Raw genomic sequence first — 18,219 nt, forward strand, 5'->3', positions numbered from 1 at the left:
TCTGTCTTGGCTTAGATGGACCATACAAGTCACACTAGGGGCGATAACTCATATCCACATTTCCCCACCCACCATGGGTACATACATCTTGGTATTAATGAAGAAAAAGAGAGAGAGAGAAAAAAAAAACAAAAAAAGAGGTTGCTAGCCTACAGCACCCGGTGTTCCCAGGCGGTCACCCATCCAAGTACTAACCGGGCTCGACGTTGCTTAACTTCGGTGTTCAGACGAGAACCGGTGTTTTCAACGTGATATGGCCGTAGGCTCTTGTTGGGGTAAAACTTTGCTATATATTGGTGGTGAAATAAAATGCATGGAATATCAGAACAAGTGCACCAAACAGTGAAGAGGCTGGATGGCCGTTTGAACGAAGACAACAAACTCCCTGCCATCCCACGTCTGTCTTGGCTTAGATGGACCATACAAGTCACACTAGGGGCGATAACTCATATCCACATTTCCCCACCCACCAGTGTACATAGCGTGTGGCTGCGTGTGTGTGTCCGCATTGGGAGCATCGTCCCAACCCCTGTTCCATGTCAACCACTATACTTGTACTTCATTTTCTTTGCACCTAAATTTTGTTGGCAAAATATCATTTTAGTATGAGAAAAAAACGAAAATCCACAGGCTGTGAGCGCACCCATTTAGATAGCGTCTACTGAAAAAACCACGATTAAATACGTTGGTTCTACGTTTTGGGCTACACGTTTATATGCAAATATCAAGAGCCCATCATGCGGCAAAGGTGCACGTCGGCCTTGTATAAAGCAAGACGGCATGGCTGCTACTCTCGTACTTGCTTCGGCAGTACATATACTAAAATTGGAACGATACAGAGAAGATTAGCATGGCCCCTGCGCAAGGATGACACGCAAATTCGTGAAGCGTTCCATATTTTTCTTTTCTTTTCTTTTCTTTTCTCTTCAGCCCCAGTCTCTCCCAGCGCTTGTAACAGACTTTTGTTCTCCCAGCGTTTTTAAAAGATCGTCTGGATGTCCTGGAGCAGAAAAACAAAAAAGCAAGAATTCGGATTCATATCGTTGGTTCAATTCAGTTTATCCTTATTTATCTGGGTACATACATCTTGGTATTAATGAAGAAAAAGAGAGAGAGAGAAAAAAAGAAAAAAAAAAAAAAAAAAAGAGGTTGCTAGCCTACAGCACCCGGTGTTCCCAGGCGGTCACCCATCCAAGTACTAACCGGGCTCGACGTTGCTTAACTTCGGTGTTCGGACGAGAACCGGTGTTTTCAACGTGATATGGCCGTAGGCACTGGTTTGGGTAAAACTTTGCTATATATTGGTGGTGAAATAAAATGCATGGAATATCAGAACAAGTGCACCAAACAGTGAAGAGGCTGGATGGCCGTTTGAACGAAGACAACAAACTCCCTGCCATCCCACGTCTGTCTTGGCTTAGATGGACCATACAAGTCACACTAGGGGCGATAACTCATATCCACATTTCCCCACCCACCATGGGTACATACATCTTGGTATTAATGAAGAAAAAGAGAGAGAGAGAAAAAAAAAACAAAAAAAGAGGTTGCTAGCCTACAGCACCCGGTGTTCCCAGGCGGTCACCCATCCAAGTACTAACCGGGCTCGACGTTGCTTAACTTCGGTGTTCAGACGAGAACCGGTGTTTTCAACGTGATATGGCCGTAGGCTCTTGTTGGGGTAAAACTTTGCTATATATTGGTGGTGAAATAAAATGCATGGAATATCAGAACAAGTGCACCAAACAGTGAAGAGGCTGGATGGCCGTTTGAACGAAGACAACAAACTCCCTGCCATCCCACGTCTGTCTTGGCTTAGATGGACCATACAAGTCACACTAGGGGCGATAACTCATATCCACATTTCCCCACCCACCAGTGTACATAGCGTGTGGCTGCGTGTGTGTGTCCGCATTGGGAGCATCGTCCCAACCCCTGTTCCATGTCAACCACTATACTTGTACTTCATTTTCTTTGCACCTAAATTTTGTTGGCAAAATATCATTTTAGTATGAGAAAAAAACGAAAATCCACAGGCTGTGAGCGCACCCATTTAGATAGCGTCTACTGAAAAAACCACGATTAAATACGTTGGTTCTACGTTTTGGGCTACACGTTTATATGCAAATATCAAGAGCCCATCATGCGGCAAAGGTGCACGTCGGCCTTGTATAAAGCAAGACGGCATGGCTGCTACTCTCGTACTTGCTTCGGCAGTACATATACTAAAATTGGAACGATACAGAGAAGATTAGCATGGCCCCTGCGCAAGGATGACACGCAAATTCGTGAAGCGTTCCATATTTTTCTTTTCTTTTCTTTTCTTTTCTCTTCAGCCCCAGTCTCTCCCAGCGCTTGTAACAGACTTTTGTTCTCCCAGCGTTTTTAAAAGATCGTCTGGATGTCCTGGAGCAGAAAAACAAAAAAGCAAGAATTCGGATTCATATCGTTGGTTCAATTCAGTTTATCCTTATTTATCTGGGTACATACATCTTGGTATTAATGAAGAAAAAGAGAGAGAGAGAAAAAAAGAAAAAAAAAAAAAAAAAAAGAGGTTGCTAGCCTACAGCACCCGGTGTTCCCAGGCGGTCACCCATCCAAGTACTAACCGGGCTCGACGTTGCTTAACTTCGGTGTTCGGACGAGAACCGGTGTTTTCAACGTGATATGGCCGTAGGCACTGGTTTGGGTAAAACTTTGCTATATATTGGTGGTGAAATAAAATGCATGGAATATCAGAACAAGTGCACCAAACAGTGAAGAGGCTGGATGGCCGTTTGAACGAAGACAACAAACTCCCTGCCATCCCACGTCTGTCTTGGCTTAGATGGACCATACAAGTCACACTAGGGGCGATAACTCATATCCACATTTCCCCACCCACCAGTGTACATAGCGTGTGGCTGCGTGTGTGTGTCCGCATTGGGAGCATCGTCCCAACCCCTGTTCCATGTCAACCACTATACTTGTACTTCATTTTCTTTGCACCTAAATTTTGTTGGCAAAATATCATTTTAGTATGAGAAAAAAACGAAAATCCACAGGCTGTGAGCGCACCCATTTAGATAGCGTCTACTGAAAAAACCACGATTAAATACGTTGGTTCTACGTTTTGGGCTACACGTTTATATGCAAATATCAAGAGCCCATCATGCGGCAAAGGTGCACGTCGGCCTTGTATAAAGCAAGACGGCATGGCTGCTACTCTCGTACTTGCTTCGGCAGTACATATACTAAAATTGGAACGATACAGAGAAGATTAGCATGGCCCCTGTGCAAGGATGACACGCAAATTCGTGAAGCGTTCCATATTTTTCTTTTCTTTTCTTTTCTTTTCTCTTCAGCCCCAGTCTCTCCCAGCGCTTGTAACAGACTTTTGTTCTCCCAGCGTTTTTAAAAGATCGTCTGGATGTCCTGGAGCAGAAAAACAAAAAAGCAAGAATTCGGATTCATATCGTTGGTTCAATTCAGTTTATCCTTATTTATCTGGGTACATACATCTTGGTATTAATGAAGAAAAAGAGAGAGAGAGAAAAAAAGAAAAAAAAAAAAAAAAAAAGAGGTTGCTAGCCTACAGCACCCGGTGTTCCCAGGCGGTCACCCATCCAAGTACTAACCGGGCTCGACGTTGCTTAACTTCGGTGTTCAGACGAGAACCGGTGTTTTCAACGTGATATGGCCGTAGGCACTGGTTTGGGTAAAACTTTGCTATATATTGGTGGTGAAATAAAATGCATGGAATATCAGAACAAGTGCACCAAACAGTGAAGAGGCTGGATGGCCGTTTGAACGAAGACAACAAACTCCCTGCCATCCCACGTCTGTCTTGGCTTAGATGGACCATACAAGTCACACTAGGGGCGATAACTCATATCCACATTTCCCCACCCACCATGGGTACATACATCTTGGTATTAATGAAGAAAAAGAGAGAGAGAGAAAAAAAAAACAAAAAAAGAGGTTGCTAGCCTACAGCACCCGGTGTTCCCAGGCGGTCACCCATCCAAGTACTAACCGGGCTCGACGTTGCTTAACTTCGGTGTTCAGACGAGAACCGGTGTTTTCAACGTGATATGGCCGTAGGCTCTTGTTGGGGTAAAACTTTGCTATATATTGGTGGTGAAATAAAATGCATGGAATATCAGAACAAGTGCACCAAACAGTGAAGAGGCTGGATGGCCGTTTGAACGAAGACAACAAACTCCCTGCCATCCCACGTCTGTCTTGGCTTAGATGGACCATACAAGTCACACTAGGGGCGATAACTCATATCCACATTTCCCCACCCACCAGTGTACATAGCGTGTGGCTGCGTGTGTGTGTCCGCATTGGGAGCATCGTCCCAACCCCTGTTCCATGTCAACCACTATACTTGTACTTCATTTTCTTTGCACCTAAATTTTGTTGGCAAAATATCATTTTAGTATGAGAAAAAAACGAAAATCCACAGGCTGTGAGCGCACCCATTTAGATAGCGTCTACTGAAAAAACCACGATTAAATACGTTGGTTCTACGTTTTGGGCTACACGTTTATATGCAAATATCAAGAGCCCATCATGCGGCAAAGGTGCACGTCGGCCTTGTATAAAGCAAGACGGCATGGCTGCTACTCTCGTACTTGCTTCGGCAGTACATATACTAAAATTGGAACGATACAGAGAAGATTAGCATGGCCCCTGCGCAAGGATGACACGCAAATTCGTGAAGCGTTCCATATTTTTCTTTTCTTTTCTTTTCTTTTCTCTTCAGCCCCAGTCTCTCCCAGCGCTTGTAACAGACTTTTGTTCTCCCAGCGTTTTTAAAAGATCGTCTGGATGTCCTGGAGCAGAAAAACAAAAAAGCAAGAATTCGGATTCATATCGTTGGTTCAATTCAGTTTATCCTTATTTATCTGGGTACATACATCTTGGTATTAATGAAGAAAAAGAGAGAGAGAGAAAAAAAGAAAAAAAAAAAAAAAAAAAGAGGTTGCTAGCCTACAGCACCCGGTGTTCCCAGGCGGTCACCCATCCAAGTACTAACCGGGCTCGACGTTGCTTAACTTCGGTGTTCGGACGAGAACCGGTGTTTTCAACGTGATATGGCCGTAGGCACTGGTTTGGGTAAAACTTTGCTATATATTGGTGGTGAAATAAAATGCATGGAATATCAGAACAAGTGCACCAAACAGTGAAGAGGCTGGATGGCCGTTTGAACGAAGACAACAAACTCCCTGCCATCCCACGTCTGTCTTGGCTTAGATGGACCATACAAGTCACACTAGGGGCGATAACTCATATCCACATTTCCCCACCCACCAGTGTACATAGCGTGTGGCTGCGTGTGTGTGTCCGCATTGGGAGCATCGTCCCAACCCCTGTTCCATGTCAACCACTATACTTGTACTTCATTTTCTTTGCACCTAAATTTTGTTGGCAAAATATCATTTTAGTATGAGAAAAAAACGAAAATCCACAGGCTGTGAGCGCACCCATTTAGATAGCGTCTACTGAAAAAACCACGATTAAATACGTTGGTTCTACGTTTTGGGCTACACGTTTATATGCAAATATCAAGAGCCCATCATGCGGCAAAGGTGCACGTCGGCCTTGTATAAAGCAAGACGGCATGGCTGCTACTCTCGTACTTGCTTCGGCAGTACATATACTAAAATTGGAACGATACAGAGAAGATTAGCATGGCCCCTGCGCAAGGATGACACGCAAATTCGTGAAGCGTTCCATATTTTTCTTTTCTTTTCTTTTCTTTTCTCTTCAGCCCCAGTCTCTCCCAGCGCTTGTAACAGACTTTTGTTCTCCCAGCGTTTTTAAAAGATCGTCTGGATGTCCTGGAGCAGAAAAACAAAAAAGCAAGAATTCGGATTCATATCGTTGGTTCAATTCAGTTTATCCTTATTTATCTGGGTACATACATCTTGGTATTAATGAAGAAAAAGAGAGAGAGAGAAAAAAAGAAAAAAAAAAAAAAAAAAGAGGTTGCTAGCCTACAGCACCCGGTGTTCCCAGGCGGTCACCCATCCAAGTACTAACCGGGCTCGACGTTGCTTAACTTCGGTGTTCGGACGAGAACCGGTGTTTTCAACGTGATATGGCCGTAGGCACTGGTTTGGGTAAAACTTTGCTATATATTGGTGGTGAAATAAAATGCATGGAATATCAGAACAAGTGCACCAAACAGTGAAGAGGCTGGATGGCCGTTTGAACGAAGACAACAAACTCCCTGCCATCCCACGTCTGTCTTGGCTTAGATGGACCATACAAGTCACACTAGGGGCGATAACTCATATCCACATTTCCCCACCCACCAGTGTACATAGCGTGTGGCTGCGTGTGTGTGTCCGCATTGGGAGCATCGTCCCAACCCCTGTTCCATGTCAACCACTATACTTGTACTTCATTTTCTTTGCACCTAAATTTTGTTGGCAAAATATCATTTTAGTATGAGAAAAAAACGAAAATCCACAGGCTGTGAGCGCACCCATTTAGATAGCGTCTACTGAAAAAACCACGATTAAATACGTTGGTTCTACGTTTTGGGCTACACGTTTATATGCAAATATCAAGAGCCCATCATGCGGCAAAGGTGCACGTCGGCCTTGTATAAAGCAAGACGGCATGGCTGCTACTCTCGTACTTGCTTCGGCAGTACATATACTAAAATTGGAACGATACAGAGAAGATTAGCATGGCCCCTGCGCAAGGATGACACGCAAATTCGTGAAGCGTTCCATATTTTTCTTTTCTTTTCTTTTCTTTTCTCTTCAGCCCCAGTCTCTCCCAGCGCTTGTAACAGACTTTTGTTCTCCCAGCGTTTTTAAAAGATCGTCTGGATGTCCTGGAGCAGAAAAACAAAAAAGCAAGAATTCGGATTCATATCGTTGGTTCAATTCAGTTTATCCTTATTTATCTGGGTACATACATCTTGGTATTAATGAAGAAAAAGAGAGAGAGAGAAAAAAAGAAAAAAAAAAAAAAAAAAAGAGGTTGCTAGCCTACAGCACCCGGTGTTCCCAGGCGGTCACCCATCCAAGTACTAACCGGGCTCGATGTTGCTTAACTTCGGTGTTCGGACGAGAACCGGTGTTTTCAACGTGATATGGCCGTAGGCTCTTGTTGGGGTAAAACTTTGCTATATATTGGTGGTGAAATAAAATGCATGGAATATCAGAACAAGTGCACCAAACAGTGAAGAGGCTGGATGGCCGTTTGAACGAAGACAACAAACTCCCTGCCATCCCACGTCTGTCTTGGCTTAGATGGACCATACAAGTCACACTAGGGGCGATAACTCATATCCACATTTCCCCACCCACCATGGGTACATACATCTTGGTATTAATGAAGAAAAAGAGAGAGAGAGAAAAAAAAACAAAAAAAAAAAAAAAAGAGGTTGCTAGCCTACAGCACCCGGTGTTCCCAGGCGGTCACCCATCCAAGTACTAACCGGGCTCGACGTTGCTTAACTTCGGTGTTCGGACGAGAACCGGTGTTTTCAACGTGATATGGCCGTAGGCTCTTGTTGGGGTAAAACTTTGCTATATATTGGTGGTGAAATAAAATGCATGGAATATCAGAACAAGTGCACCAAACAGTGAAGAGGCTGGATGGCCGTTTGAACGAAGACAACAAACTCCCTGCCATCCCACGTCTGTCTTGGCTTAGATGGACCATACAAGTCACACTAGGGGCGATAACTCATATCCACATTTCCCCACCCACCAGTGTACATAGCGTGTGGCTGCGTGTGTGTGTCCGCATTGGGAGCATCGTCCCAACCCCTGTTCCATGTCAACCACTATACTTGTACTTCATTTTCTTTGCACCTAAATTTTGTTGGCAAAATATCATTTTAGTATGAGAAAAAAACGAAAATCCACAGGCTGTGAGCGCACCCATTTAGATAGCGTCTACTGAAAAAACCACGATTAAATACGTTGGTTCTACGTTTTGGGCTACACGTTTATATGCAAATATCAAGAGCCCATCATGCGGCAAAGGTGCACGTCGGCCTTGTATAAAGCAAGACGGCATGGCTGCTACTCTCGTACTTGCTTCGGCAGTACATATACTAAAATTGGAACGATACAGAGAAGATTAGCATGGCCCCTGCGCAAGGATGACACGCAAATTCGTGAAGCGTTCCATATTTTTCTTTTCTTTTCTTTTCTTTTCTCTTCAGCCCCAGTCTCTCCCAGCGCTTGTAACAGACTTTTGTTCTCCCAGCGTTTTTAAAAGATCGTCTGGATGTCCTGGAGCAGAAAAACAAAAAAGCAAGAATTCGGATTCATATCGTTGGTTCAATTCAGTTTATCCTTATTTATCTGGGTACATACATCTTGGTATTAATGAAGAAAAAGAGAGAGAGAGAAAAAAAGAAAAAAAAAAAAAAAAAAAGAGGTTGCTAGCCTACAGCACCCGGTGTTCCCAGGCGGTCACCCATCCAAGTACTAACCGGGCTCGACGTTGCTTAACTTCGGTGTTCGGACGAGAACCGGTGTTTTCAACGTGATATGGCCGTAGGCACTGGTTTGGGTAAAACTTTGCTATATATTGGTGGTGAAATAAAATGCATGGAATATCAGAACAAGTGCACCAAACAGTGAAGAGGCTGGATGGCCGTTTGAACGAAGACAACAAACTCCCTGCCATCCCACGTCTGTCTTGGCTTAGATGGACCATACAAGTCACACTAGGGGCGATAACTCATATCCACATTTCCCCACCCACCATGGGTACATACATCTTGGTATTAATGAAGAAAAAGAGAGAGAGAGAAAAAAAAAACAAAAAAAGAGGTTGCTAGCCTACAGCACCCGGTGTTCCCAGGCGGTCACCCATCCAAGTACTAACCGGGCTCGACGTTGCTTAACTTCGGTGTTCGGACGAGAACCGGTGTTTTCAACGTGATATGGCCGTAGGCTCTTGTTGGGGTAAAACTTTGCTATATATTGGTGGTGAAATAAAATGCATGGAATATCAGAACAAGTGCACCAAACAGTGAAGAGGCTGGATGGCCGTTTGAACGAAGACAACAAACTCCCTGCCATCCCACGTCTGTCTTGGCTTAGATGGACCATACAAGTCACACTAGGGGCGATAACTCATATCCACATTTCCCCACCCACCAGTGTACATAGCGTGTGGCTGCGTGTGTGTGTCCGCATTGGGAGCATCGTCCCAACCCCTGTTCCATGTCAACCACTATACTTGTACTTCATTTTCTTTGCACCTAAATTTTGTTGGCAAAATATCATTTTAGTATGAGAAAAAAACGAAAATCCACAGGCTGTGAGCGCACCCATTTAGATAGCGTCTACTGAAAAAACCACGATTAAATACGTTGGTTCTACGTTTTGGGCTACACGTTTATATGCAAATATCAAGAGCCCATCATGCGGCAAAGGTGCACGTCGGCCTTGTATAAAGCAAGACGGCATGGCTGCTACTCTCGTACTTGCTTCGGCAGTACATATACTAAAATTGGAACGATACAGAGAAGATTAGCATGGCCCCTGCGCAAGGATGACACGCAAATTCGTGAAGCGTTCCATATTTTTCTTTTCTTTTCTTTTCTTTTCTCTTCAGCCCCAGTCTCTCCCAGCGCTTGTAACAGACTTTTGTTCTCCCAGCGTTTTTAAAAGATCGTCTGGATGTCCTGGAGCAGAAAAACAAAAAAGCAAGAATTCGGATTCATATCGTTGGTTCAATTCAGTTTATCCTTATTTATCTGGGTACATACATCTTGGTATTAATGAAGAAAAAGAGAGAGAGAGAAAAAAAGAAAAAAAAAAAAAAAAAAAGAGGTTGCTAGCCTACAGCACCCGGTGTTCCCAGGCGGTCACCCATCCAAGTACTAACCGGGCTCGACGTTGCTTAACTTCGGTGTTCGGACGAGAACCGGTGTTTTCAACGTGATATGGCCGTAGGCACTGGTTTGGGTAAAACTTTGCTATATATTGGTGGTGAAATAAAATGCATGGAATATCAGAACAAGTGCACCAAACAGTGAAGAGGCTGGATGGCCGTTTGAACGAAGACAACAAACTCCCTGCCATCCCACGTCTGTCTTGGCTTAGATGGACCATACAAGTCACACTAGGGGCGATAACTCATATCCACATTTCCCCACCCACCAGTGTACATAGCGTGTGGCTGCGTGTGTGTGTGTGCATTGGGAGCATCGTCCCAACCCCTGTTCCATGTCAACCACTATACTTGTACTTCATTTTCTTTGCACCTAAATTTTGTTGGCAAAATATCATTTTAGTATGAGAAAAAAACGAAAATCCACAGGCTGTGAGCGCACCCATTTAGATAGTGTCTACTGAAAAAACCACGATTAAATACGTTGGTTCTACGTTTTGGGCTACACGTTTATATGCAAATATCAAGAGCCCATCATGCGGCAAAGGTGCACGTCGGCCTTGTATAAAGCAAGACGGCATGGCTGCTACTCTCGTACTTGCTTCGGCAGTACATATACTAAAATTGGAACGATACAGAGAAGATTAGCATGGCCCCTGCGCAAGGATGACACGCAAATTCGTGAAGCGTTCCATATTTTTCTTTTCTTTTCTTTTCTTTTCTCTTCAGCCCCAGTCTCTCCCAGCGCTTGTAACAGACTTTTGTTCTCCCAGCGTTTTTAAAAGATCGTCTGGATGTCCTGGAGCAGAAAAACAAAAAAGCAAGAATTCGGATTCATATCGTTGGTTCAATTCAGTTTATCCTTATTTATCTGGGTACATACATCTTGGTATTAATGAAGAAAAAGAGAGAGAGAGAAAAAAAGAAAAAAAAAAAAAAAAAAGAGGTTGCTAGCCTACAGCACCCGGTGTTCCCAGGCGGTCACCCATCCAAGTACTAACCGGGCTCGACGTTGCTTAACTTCGGTGTTCGGACGAGAACCGGTGTTTTCAACGTGATATGGCCGTAGGCACTGGTTTGGGTAAAACTTTGCTATATATTGGTGGTGAAATAAAATGCATGGAATATCAGAACAAGTGCACCAAACAGTGAAGAGGCTGGATGGCCGTTTGAACGAAGACAACAAACTCCCTGCCATCCCACGTCTGTCTTGGCTTAGATGGACCATACAAGTCACACTAGGGGCGATAACTCATATCCACATTTCCCCACCCACCATGGGTACATACATCTTGGTATTAATGAAGAAAAAGAGAGAGAGAGAAAAAAAAAACAAAAAAAGAGGTTGCTAGCCTACAGCACCCGGTGTTCCCAGGCGGTCACCCATCCAAGTACTAACCGGGCTCGACGTTGCTTAACTTCGGTGTTCGGACGAGAACCGGTGTTTTCAACGTGATATGGCCGTAGGCTCTTGTTGGGGTAAAACTTTGCTATATATTGGTGGTGAAATAAAATGCATGGAATATCAGAACAAGTGCACCAAACAGTGAAGAGGCTGGATGGCCGTTTGAACGAAGACAACAAACTCCCTGCCATCCCACGTCTGTCTTGGCTTAGATGGACCATACAAGTCACACTAGGGGCGATAACTCATATCCACATTTCCCCACCCACCAGTGTACATAGCGTGTGGCTGCGTGTGTGTGTCCGCATTGGGAGCATCGTCCCAACCCCTGTTCCATGTCAACCACTATACTTGTACTTCATTTTCTTTGCACCTAAATTTTGTTGGCAAAATATCATTTTAGTATGAGAAAAAAACGAAAATCCACAGGCTGTGAGCGCACCCATTTAGATAGCGTCTACTGAAAAAACCACGATTAAATACGTTGGTTCTACGTTTTGGGCTACACGTTTATATGCAAATATCAAGAGCCCATCATGCGGCAAAGGTGCACGTCGGCCTTGTATAAAGCAAGACGGCATGGCTGCTACTCTCGTACTTGCTTCGGCAGTACATATACTAAAATTGGAACGATACAGAGAAGATTAGCATGGCCCCTGCGCAAGGATGACACGCAAATTCGTGAAGCGTTCCATATTTTTCTTTTCTTTTCTTTTCTTTTCTCTTCAGCCCCAGTCTCTCCCAGCGCTTGTAACAGACTTTTGTTCTCCCAGCGTTTTTAAAAGATCGTCTGGATGTCCTGGAGCAGAAAAACAAAAAAGCAAGAATTCGGATTCATATCGTTGGTTCAATTCAGTTTATCCTTATTTATCTGGGTACATACATCTTGGTATTAATGAAGAAAAAGAGAGAGAGAGAAAAAAAGAAAAAAAAAAAAAAAAAAAGAGGTTGCTAGCCTACAGCACCCGGTGTTCCCAGGCGGTCACCCATCCAAGTACTAACCGGGCTCGACGTTGCTTAACTTCGGTGTTCGGACGAGAACCGGTGTTTTCAACGTGATATGGCCGTAGGCACTGGTTTGGGTAAAACTTTGCTATATATTGGTGGTGAAATAAAATGCATGGAATATCAGAACAAGTGCACCAAACAGTGAAGAGGCTGGATGGCCGTTTGAACGAAGACAACAAACTCCCTGCCATCCCACGTCTGTCTTGGCTTAGATGGACCATACAAGTCACACTAGGGGCGATAACTCATATCCACATTTCCCCACCCACCATGGGTACATACATCTTGGTATTAATGAAGAAAAAGAGAGAGAGAGAAAAAAAAAACAAAAAAAGAGGTTGCTAGCCTACAGCACCCGGTGTTCCCAGGCGGTCACCCATCCAAGTACTAACCGGGCTCGACGTTGCTTAACTTCGGTGTTCAGACGAGAACCGGTGTTTTCAACGTGATATGGCCGTAGGCTCTTGTTGGGGTAAAACTTTGCTATATATTGGTGGTGAAATAAAATGCATGGAATATCAGAACAAGTGCACCAAACAGTGAAGAGGCTGGATGGCCGTTTGAACGAAGACAACAAACTCCCTGCCATCCCACGTCTGTCTTGGCTTAGATGGACCATACAAGTCACACTAGGGGCGATAACTCATATCCACATTTCCCCACCCACCAGTGTACATAGCGTGTGGCTGCGTGTGTGTGTCCGCATTGGGAGCATCGTCCCAACCCCTGTTCCATGTCAACCACTATACTTGTACTTCATTTTCTTTGCACCTAAATTTTGTTGGCAAAATATCATTTTAGTATGAGAAAAAAACGAAAATCCACAGGCTGTGAGCGCACCCATTTAGATAGCGTCTACTGAAAAAACCACGATTAAATACGTTGGTTCTACGTTTTGGGCTACACGTTTATATGCAAATATCAAGAGCCCATCATGCGGCAAAGGTGCACGTCGGCCTTGTATAAAGCAAGACGGCATGGCTGCTACTCTCGTACTTGCTTCGGCAGTACATATACTAAAATTGGAACGATACAGAGAAGATTAGCATGGCCCCTGCGCAAGGATGACACGCAAATTCGTGAAGCGTTCCATATTTTTCTTTTCTTTTCTTTTCTTTTCTCTTCAGCCCCAGTCTCTCCCAGCGCTTGTAACAGACTTTTGTTCTCCCAGCGTTTTTAAAAGATCGTCTGGATGTCCTGGAGCAGAAAAACAAAAAAGCAAGAATTCGGATTCATATCGTTGGTTCAATTCAGTTTATCCTTATTTATATGGGTACATACATCTTGGTATTAATGAAGAAAAAGAGAGAGAGAGAAAAAAAGAAAAAAAAAAAAAAAAAAAGAGGTTGCTAGCCTACAGCACCCGGTGTTCCCAGGCGGTCACCCATCCAAGTACTAACCGGGCTCGACGTTGCTTAACTTCGGTGTTCGGACGAGAACCGGTGTTTTCAACGTGATATGGCCGTAGGCACTGGTTTGGGTAAAACTTTGCTATATATTGGTGGTGAAATAAAATGCATGGAATATCAGAACAAGTGCACCAAACAGTGAAGAGGCTGGATGGCCGTTTGAACGAAGACAACAAACTCCCTGCCATCCCACGTCTGTCTTGGCTTAGATGGACCATACAAGTCACACTAGGGGCGATAACTCATATCCACATTTCCCCACCCACCATGGGTACATACATCTTGGTATTAATGAAGAAAAAGAGAGAGAGAGAAAAAAAAAACAAAAAAAGAGGTTGCTAGCCTACAGCACCCGGTGTTCCCAGGCGGTCACCCATCCAAGTACTAACCGGGCTCGACGTTGCTTAACTTCGGTGTTCAGACGAGAACCGGTGTTTTCAACGTGATATGGCCGTAGGCTCTTGTTGGGGTAAAACTTTGCTATATATTGGTGGTGAAATAAAATGCATGGAATATCAGAACAAGTGCACCAAACAGTGAAGAGGCTGGATGGCCGTTTGAACGAAGACAACAAACTCCCTGCCATCCCACGTCTGTCTTGGCTTAGATGGACCATACAAGTCACACTAGGGGCGATAACTCATATCCACATTTCCCCACCCACCAGTGTACATAGCGTGTGGCTGCGTGTGTGTGTCCGCATTGGGAGCATCGTCCCAACCCCTGTTCCATGTCAACCACTATACTTGTACTTCATTTTCTTTGCACCTAAATTTTGTTGGCAAAATATCATTTTAGTATGAGAAAAAAACGAAAATCCACAGGCTGTGAGCGCACCCATTTAGATAGCGTCTACTGAAAAAACCACGATTAAATACGTTGGTTCTACGTTTTGGGCTACACGTTTATATGCAAATATCAAGAGCCCATCATGCGGCAAAGGTGCACGTCGGCCTTGTATAAAGCAAGACGGCATGGCTGCTACTCTCGTACTTGCTTCGGCAGTACATATACTAAAATTGGAACGATACAGAGAAGATTAGCATGGCCCCTGCGCAAGGATGACACGCAAATTCGTGAAGCGTTCCATATTTTTCTTTTCTTTTCTTTTCTTTTCTCTTCAGCCCCAGTCTCTCCCAGCGCTTGTAACAGACTTTTGTTCTCCCAGCGTTTTTAAAAGATCGTCTGGATGTCCTGGAGCAGAAAAACAAAAAAGCAAGAATTCGGATTCATATCGTTGGTTCAATTCAGTTTATCCTTATTTATCTGGGTACATACATCTTGGTATTAATGAAGAAAAAGAGAGAGAGAGAAAAAAAGAAAAAAAAAAAAAAAAAAAGAGGTTGCTAGCCTACAGCACCCGGTGTTCCCAGGCGGTCACCCATCCAAGTACTAACCGGGCTCGACGTTGCTTAACTTCGGTGTTCGGACGAGAACCGGTGTTTTCAACGTGATATGGCCGTAGGCACTGGTTTGGGTAAAACTTTGCTATATATTGGTGGTGAAATAAAATGCATGGAATATCAGAACAAGTGCACCAAACAGTGAAGAGGCTGGATGGCCGTTTGAACGAAGACAACAAACTCCCTGCCATCCCACGTCTGTCTTGGCTTAGATGGACCATACAAGTCACACTAGGGGCGATAACTCATATCCACATTTCCCCACCCACCATGGGTACATACATCTTGGTATTAATGAAGAAAAAGAGAGAGAGAGAAAAAAAAAACAAAAAAAGAGGTTGCTAGCCTACAGCACCCGGTGTTCCCAGGCGGTCACCCATCCAAGTACTAACCGGGCTCGACGTTGCTTAACTTCGGTGTTCAGACGAGAACCGGTGTTTTCAACGTGATATGGCCGTAGGCTCTTGTTGGGGTAAAACTTTGCTATATATTGGTGGTGAAATAAAATGCATGGAATATCAGAACAAGTGCACCAAACAGTGAAGAGGCTGGATGGCCGTTTGAACGAAGACAACAAACTCCCTGCCATCCCACGTCTGTCTTGGCTTAGATGGACCATACAAGTCACACTAGGGGCGATAACTCATATCCACATTTCCCCACCCACCAGTGTACATAGCGTGTGGCTGCGTGTGTGTGTCCGCATTGGGAGCATCGTCCCAACCCCTGTTCCATGTCAACCACTATACTTGTACTTCATTTTCTTTGCACCTAAATTTTGTTGGCAAAATATCATTTTAGTATGAGAAAAAAACGAAAATCCACAGGCTGTGAGCGCACCCATTTAGATAGCGTCTACTGAAAAAACCACGATTAAATACGTTGGTTCTACGTTTTGGGCTACACGTTTATATGCAAATATCAAGAGCCCATCATGCGGCAAAGGTGCACGTCGGCCTTGTATAAAGCAAGACGGCATGGCTGCTACTCTCGTACTTGCTTCGGCAGTACATATACTAAAATTGGAACGATACAGAGAAGATTAGCATGGCCCCTGCGCAAGGATGACACGCAAATTCGTGAAGCGTTCCATATTTTTCTTTTCTTTTCTTTTCTTTTCTCTTCAGCCCCAGTCTCTCCCAGCGCTTGTAACAGACTTTTGTTCTCCCAGCGTTTTTAAAAGATCGTCTGGATGTCCTGGAGCAGAAAAACAAAAAAGCAAGAATTCGGATTCATATCGTTGGTTCAATTCAGTTTATCCTTATTTATCTGGGTACATACATCTTGGTATTAATGAAGAAAAAGAGAGAGAGAGAAAAAAAGAAAAAAAAAAAAAAAAAAAGAGGTTGCTAGCCTACAGCACCCGGTGTTCCCAGGCGGTCACCCATCCAAGTACTAACCGGGCTCGACGTTGCTTAACTTCGGTGTTCGGACGAGAACCGGTGTTTTCAACGTGATATGGCCGTAGGCACTGGTTTGGGTAAAACTTTGCTATATATTGGTGGTGAAATAAAATGCATGGAATATCAGAACAAGTGCACCAAACAGTGAAGAGGCTGGATGGCCGTTTGAACGAAGACAACAAACTCCCTGCCATCCCACGTCTGTCTTGGCTTAGATGGACCATACAAGTCACACTAGGGGCGATAACTCATATCCACATTTCCCCACCCACCATGGGTACATACATCTTGGTATTAATGAAGAAAAAGAGAGAGAGAGAAAAAAAAAACAAAAAAAGAGGTTGCTAGCCTACAGCACCCGGTGTTCCCAGGCGGTCACCCATCCAAGTACTAACCGGGCTCGACGTTGCTTAACTTCGGTGTTCAGACGAGAACCGGTGTTTTCAACGTGATATGGCCGTAGGCTCTTGTTGGGGTAAAACTTTGCTATATATTGGTGGTGAAATAAAATGCATGGAATATCAGAACAAGTGCACCAAACAGTGAAGAGGCTGGATGGCCGTTTGAACGAAGACAACAAACTCCCTGCCATCCCACGTCTGTCTTGGCTTAGATGGACCATACAAGTCACACTAGGGGCGATAACTCATATCCACATTTCCCCACCCACCAGTGTACATAGCGTGTGGCTGCGTGTGTGTGTCCGCATTGGGAGCATCGTCCCAACCCCTGTTCCATGTCAACCACTATACTTGTACTTCATTTTCTTTGCACCTAAATTTTGTTGGCAAAATATCATTTTAGTATGAGAAAAAAACGAAAATCCACAGGCTGTGAGCGCACCCATTTAGATAGCGTCTACTGAAAAAACCACGATTAAATACGTTGGTTCTACGTTTTGGGCTACACGTTTATATGCAAATATCAAGAGCCCATCATGCGGCAAAGGTGCACGTCGGCCTTGTATAAAGCAAGACGGCATGGCTGCTACTCTCGTACTTGCTTCGGCAGTACATATACTAAAATTGGAACGATACAGAGAAGATTAGCATGGCCCCTGCGCAAGGATGACACGCAAATTCGTGAAGCGTTCCATATTTTTCTTTTCTTTTCTTTTCTTTTCTCTTCAGCCCCAGTCTCTCCCAGCGCTTGTAACAGACTTTTGTTCTCCCAGCGTTTTTAAAAGATCGTCTGGATGTCCTGGAGCAGAAAAACAAAAAAGCAAGAATTCGGATTCATATCGTTGGTTCAATTCAGTTTATCCTTATTTATCTGGGTACATACATCTTGGTATTAATGAAGAAAAAGAGAGAGAGAGAAAAAAAGAAAAAAAAAAAAAAAAAAAGAGGTTGCTAGCCTACAGCACCCGGTGTTCCCAGGCGGTCACCCATCCAAGTACTAACCGGGCTCGACGTTGCTTAACTTCGGTGTTCGGACGAGAACCGGTGTTTTCAACGTGATATGGCCGTAGGCACTGGTTTGGGTAAAACTTTGCTATATATTGGTGGTGAAATAAAATGCATGGAATATCAGAACAAGTGCACCAAACAGTGAAGAGGCTGGATGGCCGTTTGAACGAAGACAACAAACTCCCTGCCATCCCACGTCTGTCTTGGCTTAGATGGACCATACAAGTCACACTAGGGGCGATAACTCATATCCACATTTCCCCACCCACCATGGGTACATACATCTTGGTATTAATGAAGAAAAAGAGAGAGAGAGAA

The 18,219-nt window shown here is 44.0% G+C and overlaps 38 non-coding genes across 38 annotated transcripts; 14 read left to right on the plus strand and 24 right to left on the minus strand.

Annotated features, from left to right (window-relative positions):
• Nucleotides 1-146: 146 nt before the first annotated feature.
• LOC135474273 (5S ribosomal RNA) lies at nucleotides 147-265 on the minus strand. Its single transcript, XR_010444762.1, has one exon. It is a non-coding gene; the product is annotated as a 5S ribosomal RNA (ribosomal RNA).
• A 530-nt stretch (nucleotides 266-795) lies between these two features.
• LOC135474355 (U6 spliceosomal RNA) lies at nucleotides 796-902 on the plus strand. Its single transcript, XR_010444839.1, has one exon. It is a non-coding gene; the product is annotated as a U6 spliceosomal RNA (small nuclear RNA).
• Nucleotides 903-1,154: 252 nt separating this feature from the next.
• Nucleotides 1,155-1,273, minus strand: LOC135474513 (5S ribosomal RNA). The gene has a single exon (XR_010444989.1). It is a non-coding gene; the product is annotated as a 5S ribosomal RNA (ribosomal RNA).
• A 279-nt stretch (nucleotides 1,274-1,552) lies between these two features.
• On the minus strand, nucleotides 1,553-1,671 carry LOC135474274 (5S ribosomal RNA). Its single transcript, XR_010444763.1, has one exon. It is a non-coding gene; the product is annotated as a 5S ribosomal RNA (ribosomal RNA).
• A 530-nt stretch (nucleotides 1,672-2,201) lies between these two features.
• Nucleotides 2,202-2,308, plus strand: LOC135474356 (U6 spliceosomal RNA). Its single transcript, XR_010444840.1, has one exon. It is a non-coding gene; the product is annotated as a U6 spliceosomal RNA (small nuclear RNA).
• A 252-nt stretch (nucleotides 2,309-2,560) lies between these two features.
• Nucleotides 2,561-2,679, minus strand: LOC135474138 (5S ribosomal RNA). Its single transcript, XR_010444634.1, has one exon. It is a non-coding gene; the product is annotated as a 5S ribosomal RNA (ribosomal RNA).
• A 530-nt stretch (nucleotides 2,680-3,209) lies between these two features.
• LOC135474485 (U6 spliceosomal RNA) lies at nucleotides 3,210-3,316 on the plus strand. Its single transcript, XR_010444962.1, has one exon. It is a non-coding gene; the product is annotated as a U6 spliceosomal RNA (small nuclear RNA).
• A 252-nt stretch (nucleotides 3,317-3,568) lies between these two features.
• On the minus strand, nucleotides 3,569-3,687 carry LOC135474275 (5S ribosomal RNA). The gene has a single exon (XR_010444764.1). It is a non-coding gene; the product is annotated as a 5S ribosomal RNA (ribosomal RNA).
• Nucleotides 3,688-3,966: 279 nt separating this feature from the next.
• Nucleotides 3,967-4,085, minus strand: LOC135474276 (5S ribosomal RNA). Its single transcript, XR_010444765.1, has one exon. It is a non-coding gene; the product is annotated as a 5S ribosomal RNA (ribosomal RNA).
• Nucleotides 4,086-4,615: 530 nt separating this feature from the next.
• Nucleotides 4,616-4,722, plus strand: LOC135474357 (U6 spliceosomal RNA). Its single transcript, XR_010444841.1, has one exon. It is a non-coding gene; the product is annotated as a U6 spliceosomal RNA (small nuclear RNA).
• Nucleotides 4,723-4,974: 252 nt separating this feature from the next.
• Nucleotides 4,975-5,093, minus strand: LOC135474151 (5S ribosomal RNA). The gene has a single exon (XR_010444645.1). It is a non-coding gene; the product is annotated as a 5S ribosomal RNA (ribosomal RNA).
• A 530-nt stretch (nucleotides 5,094-5,623) lies between these two features.
• On the plus strand, nucleotides 5,624-5,730 carry LOC135474358 (U6 spliceosomal RNA). Its single transcript, XR_010444842.1, has one exon. It is a non-coding gene; the product is annotated as a U6 spliceosomal RNA (small nuclear RNA).
• A 251-nt stretch (nucleotides 5,731-5,981) lies between these two features.
• LOC135474162 (5S ribosomal RNA) lies at nucleotides 5,982-6,100 on the minus strand. Its single transcript, XR_010444656.1, has one exon. It is a non-coding gene; the product is annotated as a 5S ribosomal RNA (ribosomal RNA).
• A 530-nt stretch (nucleotides 6,101-6,630) lies between these two features.
• LOC135474359 (U6 spliceosomal RNA) lies at nucleotides 6,631-6,737 on the plus strand. The gene has a single exon (XR_010444843.1). It is a non-coding gene; the product is annotated as a U6 spliceosomal RNA (small nuclear RNA).
• Nucleotides 6,738-6,989: 252 nt separating this feature from the next.
• LOC135474328 (5S ribosomal RNA) lies at nucleotides 6,990-7,108 on the minus strand. The gene has a single exon (XR_010444814.1). It is a non-coding gene; the product is annotated as a 5S ribosomal RNA (ribosomal RNA).
• A 287-nt stretch (nucleotides 7,109-7,395) lies between these two features.
• LOC135474174 (5S ribosomal RNA) lies at nucleotides 7,396-7,514 on the minus strand. The gene has a single exon (XR_010444667.1). It is a non-coding gene; the product is annotated as a 5S ribosomal RNA (ribosomal RNA).
• A 530-nt stretch (nucleotides 7,515-8,044) lies between these two features.
• LOC135474361 (U6 spliceosomal RNA) lies at nucleotides 8,045-8,151 on the plus strand. The gene has a single exon (XR_010444845.1). It is a non-coding gene; the product is annotated as a U6 spliceosomal RNA (small nuclear RNA).
• A 252-nt stretch (nucleotides 8,152-8,403) lies between these two features.
• Nucleotides 8,404-8,522, minus strand: LOC135474186 (5S ribosomal RNA). Its single transcript, XR_010444678.1, has one exon. It is a non-coding gene; the product is annotated as a 5S ribosomal RNA (ribosomal RNA).
• Nucleotides 8,523-8,801: 279 nt separating this feature from the next.
• On the minus strand, nucleotides 8,802-8,920 carry LOC135474197 (5S ribosomal RNA). Its single transcript, XR_010444689.1, has one exon. It is a non-coding gene; the product is annotated as a 5S ribosomal RNA (ribosomal RNA).
• A 530-nt stretch (nucleotides 8,921-9,450) lies between these two features.
• Nucleotides 9,451-9,557, plus strand: LOC135474362 (U6 spliceosomal RNA). The gene has a single exon (XR_010444846.1). It is a non-coding gene; the product is annotated as a U6 spliceosomal RNA (small nuclear RNA).
• Nucleotides 9,558-9,809: 252 nt separating this feature from the next.
• Nucleotides 9,810-9,928, minus strand: LOC135474208 (5S ribosomal RNA). The gene has a single exon (XR_010444700.1). It is a non-coding gene; the product is annotated as a 5S ribosomal RNA (ribosomal RNA).
• A 530-nt stretch (nucleotides 9,929-10,458) lies between these two features.
• On the plus strand, nucleotides 10,459-10,565 carry LOC135474363 (U6 spliceosomal RNA). Its single transcript, XR_010444847.1, has one exon. It is a non-coding gene; the product is annotated as a U6 spliceosomal RNA (small nuclear RNA).
• A 251-nt stretch (nucleotides 10,566-10,816) lies between these two features.
• Nucleotides 10,817-10,935, minus strand: LOC135474219 (5S ribosomal RNA). The gene has a single exon (XR_010444711.1). It is a non-coding gene; the product is annotated as a 5S ribosomal RNA (ribosomal RNA).
• Nucleotides 10,936-11,214: 279 nt separating this feature from the next.
• Nucleotides 11,215-11,333, minus strand: LOC135474231 (5S ribosomal RNA). The gene has a single exon (XR_010444722.1). It is a non-coding gene; the product is annotated as a 5S ribosomal RNA (ribosomal RNA).
• Nucleotides 11,334-11,863: 530 nt separating this feature from the next.
• Nucleotides 11,864-11,970, plus strand: LOC135474364 (U6 spliceosomal RNA). Its single transcript, XR_010444848.1, has one exon. It is a non-coding gene; the product is annotated as a U6 spliceosomal RNA (small nuclear RNA).
• A 252-nt stretch (nucleotides 11,971-12,222) lies between these two features.
• On the minus strand, nucleotides 12,223-12,341 carry LOC135474242 (5S ribosomal RNA). The gene has a single exon (XR_010444733.1). It is a non-coding gene; the product is annotated as a 5S ribosomal RNA (ribosomal RNA).
• Nucleotides 12,342-12,620: 279 nt separating this feature from the next.
• Nucleotides 12,621-12,739, minus strand: LOC135474277 (5S ribosomal RNA). The gene has a single exon (XR_010444766.1). It is a non-coding gene; the product is annotated as a 5S ribosomal RNA (ribosomal RNA).
• Nucleotides 12,740-13,269: 530 nt separating this feature from the next.
• LOC135474365 (U6 spliceosomal RNA) lies at nucleotides 13,270-13,376 on the plus strand. The gene has a single exon (XR_010444849.1). It is a non-coding gene; the product is annotated as a U6 spliceosomal RNA (small nuclear RNA).
• A 252-nt stretch (nucleotides 13,377-13,628) lies between these two features.
• On the minus strand, nucleotides 13,629-13,747 carry LOC135474255 (5S ribosomal RNA). The gene has a single exon (XR_010444745.1). It is a non-coding gene; the product is annotated as a 5S ribosomal RNA (ribosomal RNA).
• A 279-nt stretch (nucleotides 13,748-14,026) lies between these two features.
• LOC135474279 (5S ribosomal RNA) lies at nucleotides 14,027-14,145 on the minus strand. Its single transcript, XR_010444768.1, has one exon. It is a non-coding gene; the product is annotated as a 5S ribosomal RNA (ribosomal RNA).
• Nucleotides 14,146-14,675: 530 nt separating this feature from the next.
• On the plus strand, nucleotides 14,676-14,782 carry LOC135474367 (U6 spliceosomal RNA). Its single transcript, XR_010444851.1, has one exon. It is a non-coding gene; the product is annotated as a U6 spliceosomal RNA (small nuclear RNA).
• Nucleotides 14,783-15,034: 252 nt separating this feature from the next.
• Nucleotides 15,035-15,153, minus strand: LOC135474266 (5S ribosomal RNA). Its single transcript, XR_010444756.1, has one exon. It is a non-coding gene; the product is annotated as a 5S ribosomal RNA (ribosomal RNA).
• Nucleotides 15,154-15,432: 279 nt separating this feature from the next.
• Nucleotides 15,433-15,551, minus strand: LOC135474280 (5S ribosomal RNA). The gene has a single exon (XR_010444769.1). It is a non-coding gene; the product is annotated as a 5S ribosomal RNA (ribosomal RNA).
• A 530-nt stretch (nucleotides 15,552-16,081) lies between these two features.
• Nucleotides 16,082-16,188, plus strand: LOC135474368 (U6 spliceosomal RNA). Its single transcript, XR_010444852.1, has one exon. It is a non-coding gene; the product is annotated as a U6 spliceosomal RNA (small nuclear RNA).
• Nucleotides 16,189-16,440: 252 nt separating this feature from the next.
• On the minus strand, nucleotides 16,441-16,559 carry LOC135474278 (5S ribosomal RNA). The gene has a single exon (XR_010444767.1). It is a non-coding gene; the product is annotated as a 5S ribosomal RNA (ribosomal RNA).
• Nucleotides 16,560-16,838: 279 nt separating this feature from the next.
• Nucleotides 16,839-16,957, minus strand: LOC135474281 (5S ribosomal RNA). The gene has a single exon (XR_010444770.1). It is a non-coding gene; the product is annotated as a 5S ribosomal RNA (ribosomal RNA).
• Nucleotides 16,958-17,487: 530 nt separating this feature from the next.
• Nucleotides 17,488-17,594, plus strand: LOC135474369 (U6 spliceosomal RNA). The gene has a single exon (XR_010444853.1). It is a non-coding gene; the product is annotated as a U6 spliceosomal RNA (small nuclear RNA).
• A 252-nt stretch (nucleotides 17,595-17,846) lies between these two features.
• Nucleotides 17,847-17,965, minus strand: LOC135474289 (5S ribosomal RNA). Its single transcript, XR_010444778.1, has one exon. It is a non-coding gene; the product is annotated as a 5S ribosomal RNA (ribosomal RNA).
• Nucleotides 17,966-18,219: the final 254 nt, after the last annotated feature.

Source organism: Liolophura sinensis, chromosome 8 (genome assembly GCF_032854445.1).
Source record: "Liolophura sinensis isolate JHLJ2023 chromosome 8, CUHK_Ljap_v2, whole genome shotgun sequence".
NCBI classification, from domain to species: Eukaryota; Metazoa; Mollusca; class Polyplacophora; order Chitonida; family Chitonidae; genus Liolophura; species Liolophura sinensis.